The sequence below is a fragment of the Leucoraja erinacea genome, chromosome 32 (genome assembly GCF_028641065.1).
Source record: "Leucoraja erinacea ecotype New England chromosome 32, Leri_hhj_1, whole genome shotgun sequence".
In the NCBI taxonomy this organism is placed as follows: Eukaryota; Metazoa; Chordata; class Chondrichthyes; order Rajiformes; family Rajidae; genus Leucoraja; species Leucoraja erinaceus.
In genome coordinates, this window is record NC_073408.1 from 4,129,745 (window position 1) to 4,136,719 (window position 6,975).

General features: G+C 46.4%; 1 long non-coding RNA gene across 1 annotated transcript; it reads right to left on the reverse strand.

Annotated features, from left to right (window-relative positions):
• Window positions 1-365: 365 nt before the first annotated feature.
• LOC129712290 (uncharacterized) lies at window positions 366-3,378 on the reverse strand. The gene is made up of 2 exons (XR_008726033.1): window positions 2,234-3,378; window positions 366-576 (listed from the first exon to the last, which is right to left on the reverse strand). It is a non-coding gene; the product is annotated as an uncharacterized LOC129712290 (long non-coding RNA).
• Window positions 3,379-6,975: the final 3,597 nt, after the last annotated feature.

The following is a 6,975-nucleotide window of genomic DNA, read 5'->3' on the forward strand; positions in this document are numbered from 1 at the left end:
CAAAGCTGTTCATCTTTGAAGTGTGGGAGAAAACCAGGGCACCCGGAGGAAACCCACGCGGTCACAGGGAGAACGTGCAAACTCTGTACAGACAGCACCAGTAGTCAGGATCAAACCCGGGTCTCTGGTGCTGTAAGGCCGCAACTCTACCGCTGCGCCACGATACCGCTGTGATGGGCTTGTGTAAATCTTAAATAATCTTGTGAGTGCAATCCCGTCCAATTTATTTCAGACTTGTGTGGGTTAGTAATAGACCTGTGTCAAGCTTGTGTCTAACTCGTATTGAGTCGCTGTGTATCAGTCTTATCTTTTTTTTAAAATACAAAATGCTTTTATTCAGAACAAACAAAAGTACAGAGTAGTAACAGGATCAAAGAATACCTTTATTGGCAGTTTACAAACAAAGTTATCAAATTAAAATATTAACAATTTTATCAATAATACATTCGAACGTGTCCAAAGACAGGCAGCTCGATTTGTTACTAACAACTATGAGAGAGAAGCGAGTGTCACCAAACTTCTGAATTCTCTGGGTTGGAACCCTCTCCAAGGCAGACGTGAAGCTCACCGTTTGACCTGTTTTTACAAAATGTTAAATGGTCAGCTCGACATAGACTACAAGACCGACACCAAACCCAAACCAATTAGGAGCAGACGAGGGCATTCGATCCAATTTGTGATCCCAGCTACAAAGACAGATGTGTACAGCAATTCGTTCTTCACCCGCACAATTAAAGCATGGAATAATCTCCACCCAGCTATAGTTACCCAACCAGATGCAACTAAATTTAAAGTAGCTCTTTCTTCCCAATAACCCTTTCTGGCTTAAGCCCTCCCTCCACCACCTCCAGTTTAAATTCCATTTGGAATATTTTGGAGGACCAAGAAATCAAGAACCAATTCAATTCAATTCAATTCAATTCAATTCAATTTAATTGTCATTTGGACCCCTTGAGGTCCAAAAGAAATGCCGTTTCTGCAGCCATACATTACAAACACATAGACCCAAGACACAACATAATTTACATTTTACATAAACATCCATCACATTGCTGTGATGGAAGGCCAAAAAAAACTTATCTCTCCACCACTGCACTCCCCCCCCCCCCCATGTCAGAGTCAAAGTCAAAGCCCCCGGCTGGCGATGGCGATTGTCCCACGGCCATTAAAGCCACGCCGGGTGATGCAAGGTCGCACACCGGGTCTTGGTGTTAGAGCCCCCGGCGTGCGCTCGCAGAGTCCCGCGGCCATTCCAAGCCGCGCAGGGCGGTGATGTCAGGCCCCGCTCCAGGAGCTCTTCAACCCCGCAACTTGGGCGGGAGAAGTCGCTGTTGCAGGAGCCCTGAAAAGCGGTCTCCCTCCAGGGACCCGCGGGCTCCCGGTGCCGCCGTCCGCCAGACCCGCAGTTGCAGCCTCCGAATCTCCGGAGGTCGGGCCGCCAGCAGCAGCAGCAGCAGCGCTCCACCACCGCTCCACCCGCTCCGGACTCGGCCAGCTCCGCGACGAGGTGAGTCGGCACCAGAGTCCCCGGTCTTCTCCTGTTGGAGGCCGCTCCACATTGCAGCCCCAACCGTGCAGGGAGAGATTTAAAAGTTACCCCCTCCCTCCCACCCCACCCCCACCCCCCCACACACACACCCCAACAAAAAATAACAAAAACTACATAAAAACATAGACAAAAATAATAAAAACCAAGACCTCCCGCGGCGACCAGCGCTCACGAAAGGCCTCCAGAGTTCCTGTGGACACCGCGTGTGTTCCAAGGGGGGGGGGGGAAGGAAGGGAAGGGTGAGCAGGGGGGGAGTGGGGGGGAGGAGGGAAGGATAGTGGGACATATCTCCGGTATTTTTTCTTCTCTCACTTCTTTGGCCGTTCAGGCGCCTTTTCTTCTCTCTTTTTTGTATCTTTCTTCTTTTTCTTTATTCTTTCCTTTTTATTTATTTTTTCCCCAATTCATGTATCAGTTTGTAAAATGTTAAAAATGAAGCTGTACGGAAATTGTGCAATTGTCATGCCGATTGCTTTATTCTTGTACACTTGCTCCTAATAAAATAAACATGAAAAAACAACTATTATACACCTATCTTACAGCCCTTGTCAAGGATGCATTCAACCCCCCCGCGGTGCCCAGCGGTCCTGTTTGAATACCTTGCGTATGTATGCAAGCAAAATAATTTCACTGTGACTTGTCACATGTGACAATAAACGATTCAATTCAATTCAATTCACCCACCGATTAAGAAGAATAAGCTTGCAGGCCATTTCCAAAGGAGGTGTTTAACTGGTGTCTCATCTATTATGCTCAGCACTTCAGACTCAGTCAAATCATTAATAAGTCTTCAATGCTTTGGGAAATGTACCTGAGCCAACAGAAGAAAGAAAAGGAGCGAATTAATGGTGAAGTGCTAACAATACAATAGACTAAGCCAAACATATTATTAGCACAAAAGCATAGCTCACAAAAATGCAGAAAAAGCACTGTGTCAAGGTATTATCAGTTTAAAATAATCACACACAGCTTGCAACAATAGGATTGAATATCCATGGTTAAAAACACACTCCTCTCAACTATCAGAATAGCCAACAGAAACAAAACATGAAGTAACTCAATCCATCCTGGCAAAGCTATTGATAATTTGTTCAGAAGTGAGCATTTGGAAGAGATTGGTACTGAATTACACAGATTAAGATTTGCCCACTGGATAGACACAAAGTGCTGGAGTAACTCAGCGAGTCAGGCAGAAAATCTGGAGAAAAAGGATGGGTGATGTTTCGGGGGTTGGACTTCTAGTTCAGACTCAGGCCGGCATCTGCAGTCCCTTCCGACACGTTTTGTTTGCACGGGTTTGTCAGTGTAGTGAGGAGTAACAGGGACAAAGCACGTTGTCTTGTTCATGTTGAGACCCTTCTTCAGACTGAGAGTCAGGGGAAAGGGAAACGAGAGATATAGACAATGATACTGGCCTTCGGTTTAAACCAGCATCTACAGTTCATTCCTATAGATATCTTGTTTATGGACCAGTTGTGCTTCTCCCTGGAGTTTAGCTAACCCCACTGAAGCATAATGTTTTGTGGCAGCTCCAAACATTATGTTTTGGGCTAGATGTCCCCACTCGAGGAGATCTGGAAATGCCACAGGCAGTAGTTTAGTACAGTTAATGTTTTAGTTGAGGTGCAGTGCGGAAACAGGACCTTCGGTGCACCGAGTCCGCGCCGACCAGCGATCCCCGCATACTAAAACCCCTGTCCCGTGGTACGAGTTCATTCCAAGAGCTCTCCCGAGTTTGTCCTGATTCGAACTCGGAGATTTAGGGTAATGGCCACTCGTCGGTATTCGGGGCTCTCGTGGACATTTTTCAACATGTTGAAAAATTCCCGTGCTTACCTGCCGTTAGCGAGTCTTCCCGAGTACCTGCCATTAGCATTACGAGCCGTGAAGAGACGTCCCCGAGCTCCGACGTACCCGCTACGTTCATTCTCCGTTCTTACCACGAGTTTGATTTTTTTTTTTAACTCGGGAGAGCTCTTGGAATGAACTTGTACCGTGGGACAGGGCTATAATTCTTTCCAACATACGCCAGGGACAATTTACAATTTCACCGAAGCGGATTAACGTACAAACCCTGTACATCTTTAGTGTGTGGGAGGAAACCGCAGACACCCGGAGAAAACGCACGCAGGTCACGGGGAGAACGTACAAACACCGTACAAGGTGCCAGGACATTTGGGGGAATGGGATGGGTAGGAGTGCTCTGGGATCGGGAATAGCCTCAACGTACCCACCGTTCTGTTCATTTGTAACTAGGTAATGTGAGAACCCTGAGAAATCGTTGTGCACCTTCAGTTCCAGGCACTTGTTCGTCTCCAAATCTAATCACCTCAGTGACTGCCGACTGTGTCATGCAATGCCAACATGGGAGGTTCGGGAATTCCTCCCCTCCACTCCTCCGCCAACTCACACATCTCCGCCTTAAATGTGCCCCATTAAAACTGCCCCATGGATGAAGCATCTTGTCACCAACCCCTGCCCACCTAAAATCTCTTTACGCAGTCTGCCATCGAATTCTATTTAGTAACATTACCATGACTCACATGGAATTGGCTTAACTAACTTAAAAGAGTGTTATGTAGATGCAAATTTTTGTTGACATTGTCAATAGACCATTTAAAAATCTACTTGACGTTTTGCAGGTGCTCCTAATTTCTGTTGATCCAATGACAGCTGATTGATTTGAAATTTAATGCTTATTTACTTCCCTTGATTATTTGACACAGTATAAATGTTCGCTCCCCAGCTCAGCCATTAAGCCCTTCATTGACCTGAATTACACTCCAAAGCAATTTGGACTGAGAGTTCAAGAGAGTTTATTGTCATGTGTCCCTGATAGGACAATGAAATTCTTGCTTTGCTTCAGCACAACAGAACATAGTAGGCATGAATACAGAACAGATCAGTGTGTCCATATACCATTGTATAAATGTATACACACATGAATAAATAAATAAACTGATACAAAGTGCAAATAAACAGATTATGGGCTATTAACGTTCAGAGTTTTGTCCGAGCTGAGTGTAATACTGAATTATTTACAGATCAAATGATTACTATGGAAACCCCATAAGGTAAAATGTATGTGTAGGAAGGGACAGCAAATGGTGGTTAAAACCGAAGACAGACACACAATGCTGGAGTAACTCAGCGGGACAGACAGGCAGCATCTCTGGAGAGAAGGAATGGGTGACGTTTCGGATCAAGACCGTTCTTCAGACTCCAAAATGTGTGGTCGTGTAGCAACACAATGAATGTGAGACGTCACACAAAAGGCAAGCAATGCTTGGTCATCTCCATTAATGAATTTAATTTGCGTAATCGTTTTATATTAGTCATGGTTGGTATGATTGATCTCCCGGTTGCTGGACACTTTCATTCCCTTTGCCCATTCCCACACTGACCTTTCTGTCCTAGGCCTCCTCCATTGTCAGAGTGAAGCCAAACGCAAACTGGAGGAACGGCATAATGTTCAGCACAAACATTGTGGGCCGAAGGGCCTGTGCTGTTCTGTTCTATGTTCTATGTCCTCAGTGCATTGCTTCTGTTTTTGATTGTGTCTGAAAGCCTGAACTTACTAGTTGAGTTTAGTTTCGAGATACGGCGCAGAAACAGGCCCTTTGCCCCACCGAGTCCACACCGACCAGCGATCCCCGCACACTAACACTACCCTGCACACACAAAGGGCATTTTACATTTATACCAAGCCAATTAACTTCCCTCAACTACCTCCTCCGGCATCTCATTCCATACAACCACCACCCTTTGTGTGTGAAAATTGCCTCTCTTCCCCCTCTCACCTTAAACCTATGTCCTCTGGTTCTCGATTCCCCGACTCGGGGCAAGAGACTCTGTGCGTCTACCCGATCTATTCCCATCTATATTGTACACTTGTTACAAATGCTGATGAATTGAGATAAAGAGGCTTCAATATAGCCCCTGAATTATTTTCCCTGTTCTGATTCGAATTGGAGTTACACTGTGAGTTTAAGTGTACCACCCCTCCCTGACTGACTGTAGCGAATAGGTTCGATCTTCCCACCATCCAGAATCTTTGCAGATGCCCAGATGAAGTGTCTGATGTGACTTTTGGGCATATTTTATGCAAATAGACACATTCTCCCAATCACAAGCTGCAACTTGCACAGAAACAATTGACAGATGTAATTTATGTTATAGTTTAGCCCACAGGTAAGAAAATACTGAGATTTATAAAGGTGAAGTCTTGACTTGATCTATCTTCCTCTGGCTGTTTGGTGGCTGCAGGTACTGGAAGCAGCGGTCAGCGAATGCCATGCCCAACATCCTCATCCAAGCAAGGAACTGCAGATGCTGGTTTAAAATGAAGATAGTCTGGAGAGGTCTGCAAGGGTCCCTGTCACAGTTTATCCGAACAGCTCCGTCACAGAGGACTGTTTACAGACTGTTCCCAGGGACACATTCAGAGACTGACATCGAGTGCTGCTGGCAGGTCATCAACTCGGTGAAAGATGCTCTTTGGTCTGCCCGAGCGTTGTTCACCACCCAGCAGAGCGAGATGTCCGTCGGGGAATGTTGCCGACTGGCCCGCTGCAGACTGGCAGCTGAGGGACGCACTGAAGCTCGGTGCAGCCAATGCCAAGGCTCAGTGGGGGAGGACCACAGTCTAAGGTCCTTCCGCTGCTTAACATGGGGGGCAGGGTGTGGTGGAGACGCCCCTCAAAATAAGGGAAGGGATTCCAACGCCAGAGTGGCAAGGGTGGGGGACAAATTTGTGACATTATAGCAATGTATGTAGACTGTGTTGAATAATTGTATAGCCTCCGAAAATTTCGGATGAATTTTTTGCACAGTTCAGGGGGAAACAGGCCCTTAGGCCCACCGAGTCCACGCTGACCAGTGACCCCCGCGCACTTACACTATCTTATACACCCTAGAGGCAAATGACATTTATAGAAAGCCAATTAACCTACAAACCTGTACGTCTTTGGAGTGTGGGAGGAAACCGAAGATCTCGGAGAAAACCCCACACAGGTCACGGGGAGAACGTACAAACTCCGTACGGGCAGCACCCGTAGTCGGGATCGAGCCTGGGTCTCTGGCGCTGAAAGCGCTGTGAGGCAGCAACTCTACCGCTGCGCCATTGTGCCGCCCTTCTCCCCTTAACCCCTGACACCCGTACTAACCAGGCCTGTGGCCTTTCGAGCGTGGAATATCCTGGGGGATTCGGAAGGTGACTGAGTCACCGCAGGAAACCAAACTTATTATTCATTTCTTATGGCCATCGGGGTTATGCAAATTTGCTCTTATGGAATTCACAAATCACTATCATAAAACTTTGAGGTGTGCCACAGAGATCACGCTCACAGAATATGTGTGGAATAAAATGTAAATAAATCAAAATTAAATTCATATATTTTTCAACTGGGGTGGCACTGTGGCACAGC